Source organism: Acartia tonsa, chromosome 3 (genome assembly GCF_053477335.1).
Source record: "Acartia tonsa isolate MP-2025a chromosome 3, ASM5347733v1, whole genome shotgun sequence".
NCBI lineage: Eukaryota > Metazoa > Arthropoda > Copepoda > Calanoida > Acartiidae > Acartia > Acartia tonsa.
This window is the reverse complement of record NC_137262.1, coordinates 53,329,146-53,348,280: the sequence shown is the minus strand read 5'-3', so window position 1 is coordinate 53,348,280 and position 19,135 is coordinate 53,329,146.

Below are 19,135 nucleotides of genomic sequence, written 5' to 3'. Positions count from 1 at the left end.
TTAGTTTGGAATGTAGCAGACGGGGAGAAGGGAGGTGGGGGCAAGGGAAATAAACAGAATAAAAAGGGGCAGTCATATTCTTGCTAGCAGCTGGCCGGGTCCAATAATCTTTTAATATAAAAATCACACCAAAAAACCTCAATATATTTCATCAAAAACAAGTTGTGATTTCACTTTACATGACGCTATGGAAATCTATTATTCAATTAACAATCCCTTTATAATTTCCTACAAATTTATTGCATTAAACTGGATTTCATGCCCTTTCTTTGATAACTCTTATTTTGAATTAATTGCCCATTGTCCCCTCCCTTACTCCCTGACTTTTAATAGATCTTAGGGTTCTAACATTCAAACTAACTCTTTGATTGAAAAACCTTTATCTTGAATTCTTATGTAATTGTATATTGATGAATTGCACCTGTTATTGGACAAGGCATTCCTTCTACTCTATCTATTAATGTAGTAAATTTAACATATTAGTATTAGGTACTTTTCAATGTCTTCATTTATGATGCGGTCTGGGCTACCTATAACCTCACTGAAAATTGTATATAAACGAAATGAACCTAGTAAAAGTGTCTGACTCTGATTATAGCGTAAAAAAATTAGTCAATGAGAGGCCAGTATACACTGTAATTGACCATTGGTAAAATTTAAGTGGCCTCTCATTGGCTAATTTATTTTTACGTCATAATCAGAGTCAGACACTTTTACTAGGTTCAAACTAAATTAATAAAATTTGTGTAGCCCCCTGGAAGTGTTCATGACTTGCTACATATACACACAATATATATCATACATTACTAAACAGGAGAAATAGATAGGTAAAAAAGGACAAAAATAATACATTTTCAAAGTTTGTTACTATCCTAATAAACTCGATAACCGTTAAAATGAAAAGTTCTCCTTGACAGTGGATTTTCTTACATTTCCTCCCGCCTCCCCTTGGTGAAGGAAAAAAATAATAAAAGATGAAGAAAATTGCTTTTAGGTTTTTTTTTAGGTTATTTACCAATTAGTAGCTAAGAGACAACAAGATTTCTTATGATATATTCAGTAAATGAAACTTCTAAATAACAATGAGTAATATCTACAATACTTGGTAATAGCACAAAATATAGTGTATTAATAGCTGTAACAGGAATAATTGTTAGACTGACAAGATCTACAGTTGCTTAATTTCTATTAAAATTCTCCAATTAACTTTTTTCCTATATCCGTGTGTCCAGTGCAATGCACTCAGTCAGTACGATGCACCTTTCTTTCTCAATTATGCAGTAGGAGGCGTTGATTTTAATAGAGTAGGATGCATTGATTTTCATAACAAAATAATAGTCATTCAATATGCCATAGGTTAATTTCACAAATTTAAGTTTTTTTTCTCAACTTTTAACTAGTAAACACTTTTAAAGAAATACATTAGAAGTTATCAATTTTAAATGAGCTGAGTTAGAACTTTAGAAAAATTCATTGTAGGGGGGCAAAGTGTCTCAAAAATCAGCCATGTGACGTCATAAATATGAGTGATTATCCGTCTCTTTTTTAGGGGTTTTCTTTACCACTTCTCCTCTCATCTCCATCATTTTTATGACGTCACATGGCTGATTTTTGAGACACTTTGTCCCCTACATACCGACAGTCAGAATATCAGATAGATAGAAACATTTATAGAAAATCTTCGTTATTGATTCATCTTGAAATCCATTAATTAAGAAATTTTAATTTAACTCTAAATTTGGTATTTAATATAAAATTTGTGAAATGCATAGTAAGCCCACATTATCTTATTAAAGTATTATGCAACTAAGATAGTGTTCATACAACACCTACAATATTTAGCTTTCCAATTTAATTTTATCCTGGTTAATTTAGAATCTAACTAGTGGCTACGTCCCTAGCAATCAGGAATAGACTAAAACAAACCAAAGACTTTAATCCTAAAAAAAGAATAGTGTAAACCAGTCCGGGACTACCCTATAAAAGAAATTAATCACTGAAGAAGGTATTAAAAGACAAAAAACTTTTCTATTTTAACAAGATAATTCAAAAGTCTAATTGTCTTTAGCATATCTGGTCGTCAGGATAACATAAAACACAGTCTTACCAGTGGCGTACGCATTGTTTTGTCATTTCGTTGTTGAGTTTGACATCTCCCCCCCCCCCCCCAAGCATCTACCAATAGGCCTATGATATAACCGAGTTTTGCTAAACTATAACTTATTTTTTTTTTGTTTAAATATGAAAACACTGTGAAATTTTGTCTGTCTGTAAAAGTTCATTACCTTTTTTCTTTGCGTAAGCAAGAGTTAAAAGAAATTTTCGTTACATAAAACAGCTAAAAAACAAACACAAACCCAAGAAACAAAAGGTTAGGGATTGCAATAAGAGGATAACCAATGATGATATAGTATTTTTGTCTGTGCTTTTATTGATGCTTCTACTGAGGCCCAATTCAAAGATAAATGGAGAACCATTGTGCGTGGCCTATGCTCTGGAAAGAAGAGATAAATGTCGATGATGATGATGATATAGTATTTTTGTCTGTGAGTCTTTCTTTAGGTTTGTACCAAAACATCTCGCTACCAGCTGGCCCTTATCAATGAAGTTTCTTATCGGTCCATTAAAAGATTTTATTAATTTTCTGCGAGGGTGCTTTTTTCCTCCCAAAATATCCAAAAGTGCCCTCTCACCCTCCCTAAGATTTTCTTTTCTTAAACTCTAAATACAAGGTGGTGGATCGAGATCCCCCCTCCCCCGCCCCCCCCCCCCCCACTCCATTTCTTCACTTAAAGGTGCTCCTATACATTATAAGACCCAAGAAGCGAAGCTTATAGCAGTCAAAAAAATGTGCATAAGATATTTTAGGCTGTACTGTAAGACACTCTTTCAACCTATTAAGATTTTCAAGTATAACAAAGCTATTAAATACTAATTATCCTACTATTAAAATTCTTTTTGATAAAATCATTTTCAATAATATTTTATTAATAATTTAATTAGCACTTGATTTTTTTAAAATTATGCTGTTTTAAGCTTTAGATTTAGTTTAAGTTAAAATACGAAGAAAATAATTTGATTTCTGATTTCAATAGCGAAGCTACTCAGTAATTTGTTCTTCTGCTTGTCCGTCTGTTCGACCTGTGTGTGCGAATGGGGCGTTTGTCCATATTTAGGTATGGAGACCGCTCTTCTATGAGTATTACTAAAACCTAATTTTAATGCAATACACATAGACATTCTCATCGTCGGTTCGCTTGTTTAGAATGCTTAACCCTCTATTCCCACAAGTATAATACGAATTTGGTTGAGCTGGTGGAAGCTCAACAAAAGACCCACGCGAAGTATTATGTTGCTTTAACTTAAGAATAAATGGTTGGTTTTGATATTCGATCAGAATTATACAAGTATAGTTAGTATTAAGGAAGGAAAATGTTTTTATAAAGTGTATTTATATTACAAGTGCATAAGTTAAGTATGAAAATATTTACAGGATAAGTGTTAAAATTATAAGTAGAGTAGGACAGAAATGTGCCCTAAGTCCCAAGCAGTGAATTGTGCTAAGTGTTAGAGTTCTAACATAAGGCCTGAGCTCAATTCATGCTAAGTACTAAGGGGCCTAAATTTAAACTACAATGCATGCCAAACAACTAAGTCATTACCTTTTAAAGCCAGAAAGAGAAGTTGATGGTAGGAGAGTTAATGAATAACTGAATAAATTCAAGAGGTACATGCTATAACATTAGCTCTGGACCAGGATTTTAGTGTTTGTCTGTGCAATTAAATATCTGTGTGTTAATATGTGACGTAAATCAGGCATGGTTGTAGGCATACATATTTGTACTGGTTGTTTATATGATTACATTAACTATAAACATAATATCTTTAATAAACATATACTATTAGCAAATCACATACAGATTACCATGAATAGGCTAGCGTTACCCATATATGGTGTCATATAGGTAAAGATAGGCCTATGAATGCATAAATTGATACAAATAATGCCTTGGGCCTAGCTAAAGTAATTGTGTCTTGCCCCTGAGTGCTACTAGATAATTGCGGGGCACGCGTCAATCAAATATTCATAATATGCTCTATAAAGTGTTAACTTTATATCAAGCATAGATAGATAGTTGTGGATGCGAAGCATTTCTGTAAAAGTCTCATATGTACGTTCAAAGAATTTGAAAATTGAGGATCGCATCTCCAATGGGGGTAAGTTGTAAAAAAAAAGAAAAAAGAGAAAAAGAAAAAGTTTAGTAGTCCCAGTATATAGGCATATATAATAAACTATAAATGTATTCCAAGCTAAGTTAAATACGCTTTCCATTAAGAAAGTAAGCTTTGCGTATTTTCATAGCTGGGTATACAAGATGATAAACCTCCCAAATAGAATACATTCTTTTCTTGAGGGGTTTAGTTTTATCTAACATTGTCACATCAATAAATGTTTTTGCGTTGGTTGTTCTGGATAGTTCAGCTTCTTCTGATGATGAACTAGGTGGTGAAATGCTCTCTTTCGAAGTGTAGGTTGAGGTTGGGGGTGAGGTAGATATGTAGCCAAGGGCATCCACTTGTGCTACCTCGTTGCCATTCTCGTCCAAGGTGATTGAGTGATTTTCCAGGTCATAGTAGAGTTGGTTGAGGTCATTGGTAGAGAGGGATAGTGTGCTGCTGGAGCTAATGTCACTATCGGTCTCCACTCTACTATCTTCTCTGGTATTCAGGGCTGTATTTAACAAGAAATTCCTGATGGTGATGGACAGGTTCTCTGAGAATCCATCGTACTCTGGTGTGGTGGTAATGTTGTTGTTCTCATCTATAGCGTCAAGGTATTGACAGGAACACAACCGCAATCCGTCCAAGGTAGGGTGGTGGTAGGGCTCCAATACTCCATGATCATCTAGGTTATCTCCAGGCGGGTCCATGGTAGATCCTAAAAAGAGTTAGTGCGCGTGCTCCAACCGGTTCCTTGGGGTATCCTGGCTATGGTAATCTAAACAAAAGAACGTTTAATAATCTTTTTATTAATCGTTTTATCCCTGGGATATTCTAGAAATTCTTTTCGTTACAGATAGACCTATAATGGATTGATTAGTTATCTCTATTTCTGTTAAATATAACTGTTTCCTGAATTTAAACAATATTTTATATAAAAATTTATAAGTACAATTAGTATTTACATATCGTATTAATTTCTTTGGTTACATTACTCGTATATATGTATATAAGGTTTTACTAACAATAGTTGGTAACCCTTGTTTGTATATTTTGTATATGTACATATGGTTTATACCATTGTTGGCATTAGCTGTATTTATGTTATTTTTAACACGAATAAATTTTAATCATTTTAAAGACTAATGTCTTACATTACATCGCTGTCAAGTATACCTTTTAGACTTAATATCTACAAAATATATCGTTCGACGTCCGTAATTAAATTTTACGTAACAATAAGTTGTCAACCCTTTGTTTATGTTTGGGCGGTCAAAAGTGATAGGGGTTGGATTTGAGCGAGGTTATAAAAAGCTGGCGGCCCAGTAATTATGCTCATTTTATTAATAATTGTCTTTGCGAGCGGAGCTTGCGTTCGAGTGTTTAATTTTACCGCTAAATTCCAAGAGAATTTATATAAAAGTGATAAAATATAGTAACCCGTTTGTTTTATATGAATGTTTTTATGTTATAGATTGTTGATATGCCCATTATTGCATTCGTTAGCCTCTATTTAAGACTCAAAAATCTTATTTTCTTCGTCGATAAGGCCTTTATCACTATATTTTTGATCGAAAGTGGGTTAGAAGCAATATGGGTATATCTTCAATCTATGACAATTTTGTTTTATATAATATTTGTAGTTTTGATAGGACATATCTGAATCATCAGGTAAATTGACGTACCTTGTTTTGTTTACGTTTTCTGTCTGCAAAAGTTAAATTTGTTTATTGTAAGCAAAACTTATATTGACACAGATATGTTCCATCACTTTATTCGTTTTAACGTTTGATTACAGCGTCCCTTTTTGTAATCAAAATTTATTGAATCTTGACTTAAATCTTTTAAAACAATTGTGCTATAGGGTTTAAAAATAAGATTTTCGTTTTACTTAATTCAGTTATAATGACACTAATTGATAGGTTATTTACGTTACAAGTAACTCAACCATATTTATTTTAAAATGGTCGCTTACAAAAATTATATTTAGCTAGCTTTATCGTAGGTACTTTTTTAAAAAAGTCATTTAAAATATTCAGATTTAGCTAGTACATAAGTTTTAGTTGTTTGATACGTCATAATGAAAATGTTTTTGATAGCTCAGCGATAGCTATTTTTAAACGTTGAATCATGTAAAATTAATTACATATTCTTTAACTTAATTAATTCTAATAAAACAAAGTTTTAATGTTTGAATAGCTTAACGATAGCTATTTTTAAGCGTTGAATCATGTAAGATTAATTACATATTCTTTAACTTAAAGAATTTTACTTTTAAATGATAAATCAAAGTTTTAATGGTTAGGAAGCTCAACCATAGTTGCTTAAAATACTAAAAGAAAATATTTGTGTGTACAGTCTTTTTCATAAAATTAATTTTACTATATTGCCTTTCAGAATCACTAGTCCTCTATTTTAAATTTACATCCGCTCATAATGTATATTCCTGACAGCCTGGACGCGCATCAGAATATTAAGGAAAGATTCGAGGAATCGATGAGAGCGGCTGCGGCCACTCTTGCCAATTCCTCGCTTCTCGAAACCTCCTTAGACGACTCGAGTTCAGTGTACAGCGACGCGTCTGGGATGCAAAGCCTTGCTGACGTTGATGACTATGGGAGTACAAGTACTTTTGATACTGTAGAGTCCGAAAGGGATCAAGGGGAGATGTTTGGCAACGAGCATCTCTCACTGATGCTTAGTAGAACGATAAAAATCATCTGGTCTCTCCTCAATTCGGTGATGCAGAACTCCTGCGGTGACATTGGTGACGATGTTGCCGGAGGTGATTCTGGGTCTGCCGAGTCGAGGAGAGACCAGAAGACGAGTCTGGACGCACTCAACATGGATGGCTTAATTAACATGTTGTTGGGTTTAGGCTTGTTTTCTTGTGCTCTCATAGTGGTCTTCTTCGGTGCTGTAGGGCTTGAGACTCTAACACGTTTAGACAACACCTCAGACAGGTCGCTGGCTCGCTGGATAAGAGATGTATGTACGCGCCTCCGTAATATAGGCGTCAGGACCATTGAGCTTCTTCACTGCGGTAACAGGACCAACAGGACTAGATCTGGAGTCACGTCGCCAACTGTGGAGCTGTCGGATACAGGCATGTATGAAGCCGCGTCCTCTGTGATGGATGATATTCTGTCAGATACACAGGTGAGTTTTCTTCTGTTGTATATTTCTTTTCTGTTTTGTATATTTTTTTTTTTTTCTAGCCACCCGTTTTGTCTAATAAAGCATCATGATGTTGCAGGGTTGTTCTGTCCTATTCTCACTTCCTCAACGTTGACTTTCGGCTCTTCCATATATATCGCTCACCGTTTGTCGTCGTTTTATGTCGCCAGAGAAATCCGCTCGGTTACCGCAATTAAATTGAGATGCCAGTTAACATTTACTAAAATCTTAATTAGCAACCTAATATTATTTCCCTCTGGGAAGGTTGAGAGTTTGCTCGTGCCGCACGTTTCTCATTGGGGTTTTAAATGTTAGATCAAGATTTTAATGTTTTCTTTTTGTTTTAGGCTCCCTCTGCTAGTCCATCGACTCCAGCCGAAGTGAGATCCAGAGTTGGGCTGTTTGCTGTACACCGCCTGTCTGCCACTGAGGATCGAGTTACTGGAAGTAATGTGCCTGCGGGATTGGACACCCCGTCGGGAAGTCCTGGCTTCCGTCCGTTGATCTTTGATCAAACAGAGCGTCTTCATGTAAGTATCCATGCTTTAATTTTTCTATATTAATTTTCAGAAAGAGGCTGTACATTTGTACACGTATCTAGAGGTATTTGCAACTAAAATTCTTTTATTGGTAGAATATTAATCTTAAAATGTATGGTTGCATAGGCATTTTTTTTTTTTTTTTTTTTTTTTTTTTTTTTTGAACCGATTTAAGATTTTAACTCTATTATAAAGTGGGTCGACTCGCTACCTAATCATATAGCTTTACAGGATTTTAGGCATTCTGATTTCCTGATTTTCCTAGATTTTTTTTTGGTGTTGCGATTAAACTAATAAAATCTATTATATTTTAGGCGACCAACTCAATCCCCCTGACGCGGTTCTACACCACTATGGGGAGGTGTAATCGGGTCAGTTCTGAGAGGACAGCTGAGGGATCCAGCGACAGCTCTTCCTTGAGCTCTATTATGTGCCTTAGTCGCATTGAGTCTCCATCTGCAGCTGATTTGTCTGAGATAAGTTTGATAAGCTCTTATAATATTCTTATTTTCTTTGTTGCAAAAATTACGTAACTTAGACTAGGCTGTTTAGCTCAGATAGCTATGCTTTTAGATAATAATTTTACTTTAACTATGGTGTAGTTCCTTCCTAATAGTCAATATTAAGATTCTGGATAAAGTATTAGTGATGTATAAAAAAAATTGACTCGCAAACATGTATGGATAAGCGTTGATACATTTTCTTGTGAACATTTATTAAAATGATTGTCTAATAATGTCCCTTTTCTTATTTTAGGATGCGGCCAGTTTAGTCCCACTGGTTGACGATATCGAGGACGCCGATCTCCCGCCCATTAGATTTAATGCGGTGAGTGATGAGATCGAGTACCCCACTCCACTGAGAGTTCTCAGTTTGGAACGTCTGCGCCGCTCCATGCGTACTCCAACTCCTGCCATTTTGGAAGAGATAACATCAGCGGAGAATAGCTTCAATTCGGCTACGCATTCCTCAGATAATAACAGGACAGAGGATTCCGGCGTTGAGGGAGTCCCTCGACGTCGGGGTCCCACGTTCCCTAAACGTACGCCGTAAAGTGGCGCTGTTAGCTTGGTTGAATATGACATACAAATTTTAAAACAATGACCAGTTTTAGACAACATGTGACTAAATTTACAGATTTTCTAATTCTTATGTAACTAGTCAAAATAGTAATCACTATGAAGTAAAGACTTTTGTTATTAGACGTTATGACTTTTTATACTGTACAAAACCAAATATTAATTTACACTTCTGTCATTATGTTATGTATATACATGTTTAGTCTGTAAAGATATTTAGTATGTAAGGAAATGATTATAAGGTTGTATTTTCTTTATGCCCATAATTTAAACTTCATTCAATCTTAATTACTTTCTTCATAAGCGAATTAATCTTTTTCTTTTCTCAATAGTATATTAACAACTGTAATTACAGCCTTATGTCACAGTTTATTCATTCTTGTTAGCTTTTAAGGGTTATGTATATATAGATATTTAATCGAACTCGCACCTCAGTACCTTTTCTCTAAATTTCATTTATATCCATCCCTGTGCATTAATCGTGAATTTTAATTGTGCTGTGATATAGAGAGGACTTGTAAATAGCATATATTATTTTTTTTTGTAACCAATATCTAAGTAGACCGAAAGACTGACGTTAGACAAAGTTATTTACATACGCTTATTCAAGTATTTTTAAGAAAACTCATGTAAAGACTGTTTGTGATTCAAGTAATTAAAGTAATATCATTGATTGGATGATCTCATTAAGGAAGCTTTATTTAATTAGTAAGGCTTAGAATAAATAGCGTTTCCCTTTTAAATTTCAATACAATAGTCATAAAGCTTAATGTTTCAAGGTAAAATGTTCTTATGTCCCTTTAAATTTAAACCTAAGTCTTATTTCCAACAAGTAGAGTTAAATTTTTGGCTCACATTGGCTTGTTGTTAGGCTATGTGCCTTTTATATATATACAGATTCAACATTTAGCGTTCAGTTAATAGTATTAACAATCTCGAAGTTTTATTATGTGCCAATATACAGCTTATGTCCAAATTATATTAACTAAGATGTTAAATTGTCAGAAAACTTCTTACTATCATAATGTTTTTCAAATAATGTAAAATAAAAATTTATGTTCTGTTTTCAAAATTGATTTAATTTTATATTTTCACCAAAGAGAAATATTTGTCAAAAATTTTATACCTTTTCTAAAGATTATTTACCTTTTGTTAAAATAAATATAGAGATTTTAAGTAGCATATACACTGTTATTTACTGATTTAGTATTTGTTGTGTACCACTCCCGTTTACGTAGCTACTCTATAAGTATTACTGTCTGTTCCTTAATTTAGTTAGATACATAATTAAAGTTTTATTTTTACAAGGTGCTTAAACTAGCTTACATTCACTTGATTTATGACAATTTTTATAAATAACAAAATTTCTTGCTATGTTCTTTTTTTGATATCTCAACTATGATTTATGCGATTAATTTCCTATCGTTTTTATCGCTCTTATTTAAGATAAATTTTTTCAATAATTACATGGAGATATATGAGGATATAAGTATTTTACATCAATACACATATGTACAAGAGGTTTTATCATATGCAAAACTTTTATATCGTTAGGATACGTCCGTACGTCATTGTTAGAAGTCAGATTATAAGAATCAGTTTTAAACTAGTTTACTCTTCGTGGATAGTGGGGAGAGTACAATGTCCAGAAATGAGGAGGACTGTGTCTCTCAGATTCTCTATTTGTCGTGCTACTGCCCGTAATTCGTCTGTTATAGTCTGTCGGCTTCTATACTCTTGCTGTCTATACCGTATAACCAATCGGTTGTATGCATCTCTATAAGTGTTTCTAAGTATACGACAATGCAAGTATCGTACAATACGACTAGGTTGGCTGATTCCACAACTAATTTTAAACGATAACATTTCTTTAATCATCGTAAGCAAGTTATAACAATATTCTACTAGGTTCGCGAAGGTCTCATGTAGAATTCGTTGTGATTTAGGCATAGGCTTTCGGAATCTAGTTTGCATTTTATAGCTTTTGTAAAATATTCTGTTAAGACTTACGTGTTATGTGATAACTGTAGTACTTCACAAGGTTGGTGATTTCCTCACTTGTGGATATGTTATAGTAAACTGACTCAATTTCAGGATAAAATTTAAGTTATCGTTATTGTTCACTACTACTAAAATTCTGAGTGGGCGTTTCCTGTCCGAAGTTATAATTAAAGTTTTTGACATATTTTTTGTATGTAGAGTGGTTATAGTTTCTAATAACTAATCAACTCATCATAATTCAAGGCATATATATATAGGTTGCCTAATAGTACTGCTATGTTTGTATACTTTATACAATTTGTATTAAATGTTTTAAATAGTTTTTGTGTATATATCAGGGTGCGTATTTAACATTCGTAACATTCGTATTTTTGTACAATCTGTATCAATCGTTTGACTCTGTTTGCCTATACAGATTCAAAACTCTCTATATGCAATTTTTTATGTAAGTGTTTTTGAAGGGATCGACTCTTTAGTCGACGTATATTGCATATAGTTGGTCTCCCCTGCTGAAGAGAAAAAGATGTATATTTTACCACTGGATATATAACCTTGAGTGGGAAAATTTACATGAATATGATAACTTAGTTATCAGATTAGAATAACATATTATCATATTGTTCACAAGTTTACAGGGTAAATGGAAATGTAAATTATGGTTGTGAACTTGTGTTATTCCGAAATCTGACATGTCTATCATTTATTTTCCTAAGTCGTCGACCTCCGGTAATAAATACGGAATCTAGTGTCATGTCCTCATCGGCACTTGAGTCCTCTATGTCCGAATCAGAGTCTAATGGTTTTTTGTTTTGTGACGCTTGTTTTCGTGTTTCTAAGGGTGAGTGTGCGCGTATTCCTGGTTGCGGTTCCTTTGAATTAACCAGGAATATAAGCGGAAGTGTGTCATTTTTAACTAATGTGGCTATCTCTTGATTTGTGAGTTTATTATAAGGCTTTGTAATAATTCCCCTTATTTCCTCTGGGAGGGTGTCAAAATGTTCGTCAATTGGCTTGAACTTTTTGATTTCGTTGAAAGAGTATTTAAATATTTCAGTCTTCTTGTCAGAAATTCTTTCAAGCGTGCAACTGTTAGGGCTTACATCTAAAACTCTATAGGGTGAAATATGATAGATAGGAGTAAGATTTGGGTTAACACCAGGTGTAATAGTGTTATTTCTAACCAAGACAAGGTCTCCTATATCAAATTGTTTGTGTATGCGGGTTTTGTTAATATACTTTAGTCTTGCCTCCCTTCCCTTCTCAATAGCTTTTGCTGAAATGTCCAAGTTTTCTTGTATACCGTCTGAGAGGTCTTGCACATAAGCTTCTGTGCGAGCTATTTCAGGGTGATATTCGTCCGGTTTTATTGCTCCAAAGAACAATTTAGACAGGGAGCTGCGTGTCCCGAATAATAATTCCATGGGTGAAAATCCAGTTTTTGGTATTTTAGTGCAATTATATTGTCGAACTATTAACGGTAGTAGATATAACCATGAGGTTGTTGAGTCTTGCGCCAAAATTTTAATGATTGGCCATTTTATTACTTTGTTGCTAGCTTCTACCAGTCCTTTAGAAGGTGAAAAGTATGCAGTAGAGTACAAAACTCGGATGCCAATAGAAGCAAAGAATATCAAATTTTGCTTTTCTAAAAATGATTTTGCATTGTCACACAATATTTGTCTGGGGGAGAAATTAGGATAGAAATAAAACATGAATTTGTCTATAAATTCACGGGATGTGAGTGATTTCATGGGATATGCAAGAATCATTCCTGTTAGTTGGCAGACTATAGTGAGGATATGATTATAACTACGATAGGGGGGTAAGGATTGTATATAGTCAATACTTACACATTCAAACGGTCTTGAAATTGTACTATAAGTTCCTACTTGTTCTAGTTTTGTAGATGAATTTTGAAGTTGACAATTTAAACAAGATCTAGTGTAATTTCTAACATATTTCTTAAGGTTAGGGTGGAAGAAATTTTGCATATTCAAAAGCATTTTAATTTCTCCACTGTGTACTAACAAAAGATGAGTATAGCATACTAATACTGGTAATAGTTTGGTTGGGAGATAAACCTTTAAATCTCCTTTTATTTTTGTAAACAGAATCGTGTCTTTAAGTTCGTAGGTCTGTCTTTTATAAGTATAGGTGTTTGATTTAGAGGTTAGACAACGTGTGTAAATATCAGAGTATTCCTCTTTTTGGTTTGCAATTATATTTTCTATGCTAATCCTTTCTTTTAGGATTTCCAAAGGTCTTAGTACTTTGCCTATAACTCTATGTTCTGCGGCAAGTGAATTTATGGTGATTTTGGGTTTTTGTTGCTTTGGTTGTGGGGGTTGTTCATCATAACCCAAATAGTCGGGGTTATCCATAATGAACTGTGTCCATTCTTCAATAGTCCAAACTTTATATTGTGGTAAGTTATCTTCGAACCCAGATTTAACAAATTTAGGTAGGGCTACCTTTTTGATGCTTGGTCAAGTAGCTTTATATGCCCTTGTTAAGAAATCTGCCAAATTGTCTTCTCCTCTCAAGAAAGACATTGTTAGCTTCGGTATTAGAGTTAACAGAGTGGTATTCCACCTCTTCAATTTATTAACGGCTGTTAATGCTTTAGGATTGAAGAGATAATAAGCACACTTTGCGTCTGTTAACAAAGTACATTCACAGCTTGGACCTATTAGAGTTCTAAACGAGTTTGCTGCATAAATAATTCCTAGGATTTCAATGTCTATGATATGTAATCTTGACTCAGCAACGGTAATTTTCTTTGAGGTGTATGCGATAATTTCAAACATAGACGCTAAAGATTTTAAATTAAAGCTATTGGTTGATGAAACCATTGCGGGTCTTACTATGTGTTGCTCCTTGTGTCCATATAGTAAAAATACAAAAGGGGGTTTTGTTTTGTCTGAACAGTGTTGAGTGACAGGTTTGGCACCCTCTATATTTGTGATAACTATCACAGGGCGGTACATAGCCACACTAAGAGCCTCAAATATGAGTTGTTGCGGATCTAGATATACATATCCATGCTCTAATTTGCGAATAAATTCTAAGAATTTATCCCTATCATTATTAAATACAAATTGAATATACTTTTGTCTCAACATGGTAGAACGTATGATTTTTGATGCTCTTTGCAGGATGGTAGTCAAAGGTGTTTGAACTTTATTTAGTTCCAAAAGCAATTGTAAGGATATCCCAAGACTATTGTGTACAGCGTCTTCAGGATAGCCCAAAGTTTTACTAGCCAAATATTCAAATTCGGGCGATCTTCAGACATACGCTTAGCATAATCCTTAATGTTTTCACCTTCAATCTGCAAAGGTAGGGGTAAAATTGGTAACCTGTTATCATAAATAACATGGTGTACAGGATCATCGAAGTTTAGCCCAGGGGGTAGGGTTTTAGCCTGTAATTCTGGTGTCACTATTTGCGCTAAGACTGCTGAATATGAGCCAGTCGAGGTGCCGGCTGCATCTGACAAAATAATCTTAGGTGCCGATAAGTTAACTAATTTGCTAAAAATTGGTCCTGAAGCTAAAGCTTTCTTAATGTCTTCGAATGCTTGTCTTTGTTCTGGAGTTGGGACAAAAGTTTTACCTAATCTAGTAGATGTAAGTGAAGTTAGAATATGTGTAGGAGCCATAATGTCAAATCTTAGATGTTTATGCATACTTTGTAGTACTCCCATAAAAGATCTCATTATAGTAATATCAGTAGGCATGGGAATATTTAGAAGTTTTTGTACTCGCCTTTGATCTACACAGCAATAGTTATGCGAAATGAAGAATCCAAAGAAGTTTACCCTACTTTTGAAAAGTTGTGATTTCTTTAAACTAATCTTCCCTTTATGCGTGTGTATTCTCCCCATGACTTTCTTCAAAATCTTAAAATGTATGTTCAATGATTCTGATCTAGTTTTAGCTAGTTCAGTTGAGACAATGAAATCATCATAAATGTGTTGGACTTCTGGGATAGGTGAGTATACCATTTTGGCTAAATCACCATCCATTACAACATTACCATTATCATCATAAACCAATTCCCAGTGTAATATCTTTTCCATAAAACGTGATAGACTTTCAGGTGAAGTCTTAATGCCAGTTGGTAAGGATGCGTGTCTAAAAGCTCCTAATGGGGTTGCAAACAATGTTAGGTCTCTGCAAGAAGGTTCTAGCGTTATACTATGAAAAGCGTTAGCCATGTCACTACTACTATGCACAAATTTATCCCTTAGTGCCTGAATCAAATTTTCTGCCGTGGGTAGCAGTGCAGGTTCAGACTGCAGACAAGGATTCAATTGTTGAAAATTTACAATTAAACGAGGACAGCTCCCCTGATCCGACTTTGGAATCAGATAAGCTGGGCTTGCATAGTTGTTATAGGAATCCCCATCCAAATTAGCTCTTTCAATGGTGCCGTTCTTTAACAAAAACTCTAAGATAGATTGCATTTGCATTTTCTCTACGGGTGATAAATAATATAATTTCTTATGCTGGGGTAAAGTTTGACCAGGTTTTAGTCTAATTGTATAATTGCCCAGATATTTACTCATGTTACCTCTATCAGTAGAATGTGTAGATATGATATCGGGGTAAGATTTTAGGAATATGTCTTCTATATAATGACTTACCTCTGGTGGATAGTCTGACAGCACCACAAGATCCTCTGGTTTAACAAACTGGTCCTTAGGCACACTATAGCCAGTAGGTTCTGTTACATAGTCCATGAGGTTATCAGATTCAGCTATATGTTTTAAGCCAAGTTCAATAACGTCATCACTATTTTCAAAGAGTTTATTCTTTTCAGGATCTGGTGTAGTTAGAATTTCATCAATATTAGAACGGTAGTCAGATAAGGCTACTCCTGGTACTGGAGTGTCATTGTTTATGGCTGTAGGATTCGGTATATATCCATCAGCTAAAGGAAAAGATCGTTCTACCAGATTGATGGCGCTGTATTTTGGTAGCTATAAGAGTTGGACTGAGTTGTTTCTGGTGTCTAGTGAGATCTGATTGACAGCTGGAGTATTAGCTTTCTCTGCGTGTTGCTCCAAGGCTTGTACAATCTCGTCTAGCTCAGTTGTCACAGATACATTGTGTAGGAATGATTGCGTAAAATCAAAGTCTGTGGTGATCTCCTTGACTACAAATTGGTTGCTTTGTTCCAATTATCCGGTGATAACAGTGTTAGTGATTGCATGTTCAGTGACATTTGTTATCATTGCTCTTCCACTAAGTTGTCCTCGGTTGTTGACAGTCAGTTGCGTTTGTCCAGGCTGAATTTTAATTCCTCCATTTCTATCATTGGCAATGTGGTCATCGCTGAGAATGACTTTTGTTCCAGGAGCCAAGTTGAAGAAATGGTTGATGTTCATCTCTATAGTCTGAGTTTCATTAGAGTCAATTTTGTCAATTGTCCCTGTGCAGAGTTGTAACTCATAATCAGAACAGAACAGGCTATCTAGTACTCTCCCAGGATGGAACATAGAGTATAGATATGGTGCTGGCGGGTGGTTGTCCGCAACGAAAGTCAACCCTAATTGGAGATCTCTAATGCCATTCATTCCGATGATCATAGGTGTGACATTCTTGTGTTCCTCAGGTACAATCATAAATGGTACTGGTCTATAGATGCCTGAGAACTGTGTGAGGCGAATCATGAGAGTTATTTCTCCAGCTACTGGGATTTTGTGTCCAGAATAGCTGACAAGAACCATGTCACTCTTTTCCAGATGGTTCTTAACCTCATTTTGTTGTACTCCAAATAACATTCCAAAATAGCTGGTTGACATGATATTTCTGTCTGCTGCTGAGTCAAACAAAGCTGTCATGTATACATCGTAGTTTCCATTTGACATACAGCCGGAGCAGTTCAGGTACATTTTCCTGTTTTCATCCATGATAGCTGCAGAACTATCTACCGCTAAAATCTTGGGGTCATTAGGATCCATTCGAACGGTGATAGCGTTAACCCTACTTGTTCTGCCACGCTCTTTGGATTGTCCATTGGCTTTGGCCTCAACCCATTCTTCATATGCCTGTTTAAACACACCACCAGGTCTTACTTTACCACTATGGTACAGTTCCATCATCGCTGGTCGTCCAGGGCATAGGTGTTGAGCGTGGTATAGGTCTTTGCCATACTTCTTGTGACAGCTTGGGCAGTATCCGGATGTTAGTGCTGTTTGATATTGTCGTCCTTGGTCATCGCACAGTAGTCTGCATCCATCTGATATTTTATGGGTATTTTGACCACATGCACCGCAATAGCGCTTATTGGATGTACCATAGGAGATATGATAATCTTGTTTAGTGTTCTTTTGTGGTTGTCTATCTCTGTTATCCCTGTTTTCTCTGTTGTAGGTTTTAGGATAGGCTGGTTTAGCAGTAACTTCTCTAACTGTTGGCCTTTTATAATAGCTTGACGTAGCGGCAACTTTAGCAGGCTGTTTGTCTCTATTCATTCTTGTATCCCTGTCATGTGAGTAGTTGGTGTTGTTTGTCTTTTTATGAAGCGACAAATCTCCATTGTAACTGGCTGATACACCATTCTGCTGTAGGTCCAGATCTAGGTCTTCAGTTCTAGGATACATGGAAGCGGTCAACTCATGATATGTAGGGGATCTCCCAAGATCATGTGTGAGATTGTGATGGTTTTCAGATGCTATATTGCGGCTATTTGTTGGTAAGCTACGTTTGAGTGCCTCCACTGCAGTTATGTTGAATACATTCTGTCGTTCCTTCTTGTCTGTATAATGAACAGCGGCTCTGCTGGCAAGATTCTGAATGGTACTGACAAGCTTAGGGAATGACATGGCTTTGGTTCCCTTAAAAGCTATCAGCTTAGCTTGAGCTTCCTGTGGGCTGATGAGTATATCGTACTGTAGCAGTAAGCTATTGTAGACACTTTCAATAGATAGTCCAAGGTTGAAACTCTGCTGGATAGTAGTATATGCTTCGCCAGTTGTGGTTCTAAGCATAAAGGTTTCGAATTCTGATCTTGAGAGATTACATAATTCCTGAGCAGTGTTCATCTCTGACAGATAATCAGTAATGTAAGGTGGCTTGCCGTCTCCTTTGAAGCAATGCTTGAGAGGGAAGGTTCCATTGGCTAACTTAAGCTTTTGATCGTTGCATAGGGTGCTCTTGCTTGCATAGCTGCTTGGTGGTTTAATTCCAGTTTGGTTGGTGAAGTTACTGAAGTGTCGTTGAGTGCGTTTGTCATTCTCCTCGTGTACAATACGCTGGGCTTCTAACTCAACTTCACGTCTTTGTTCCTCTTTGTATTCCCTCATACTCTGTGTGTAGTTGGTACAGAAGTTCCTCATCATTTCTGAGTCCACACGTATGTTGGGGTTACAGAGTCTTATTGTATCCAGGAATTGTGGGAACAGGAAATTTCCCAGAGGATCTGATAGTGTTGCTCTAACATATCGGTCTCTGATCAATGCATCTGGTGAGTCCTCACGCATAGGTATGGATCTTACAGATTCCGTGTCTGGTTCTGGCGTCTTGGTTCTCTCACCATTCTGTTCTGGTTCCTCCTGGTTGGGCATCGGTTCCTCCCTTCGTGTATCATCTCCTGCAGAAGCTGCATCAGCTGATGGAGTTCTTCTTCCAGGCGTCGTCGAGCGTCCTCGACGTGGAGTGTTCGCCTTTTCAGCGTTGTCATCTTTCTTACTTTTATTAAATAATGGCATTACAGCTAGCTTAAAGCTTTTAAACTTTCTATGAGTTCTTTAAAGAAGCTTATGAGATGTTGTACTATTTTAGGATTTAAATAGCAAAGGTACAAGAAGAAACTAAATAATGCGCCTAAAGTTAAAATAATCAAAAATTGTTTACAATAACAAATTTTTCTTTTAAAATTGTTAAATATAGATGAGTAGGTATTGTCTACTTCACCTACAGTTGTTTCTACGTCGTGAATGCTTGCGAGTGAGCTTTGAATCTTATTCTGGAGTGTGCGCTAATGCACTCTTATCCTTAATTAAGCTCAACTGTAGAAACACTTCTACTTAGATTTATTCTATATTTGCCTATAAAGCTAATGTGGGTTGTTTGGCTATATAAATTAGCTATAAAGTTAAATAGAATGTTA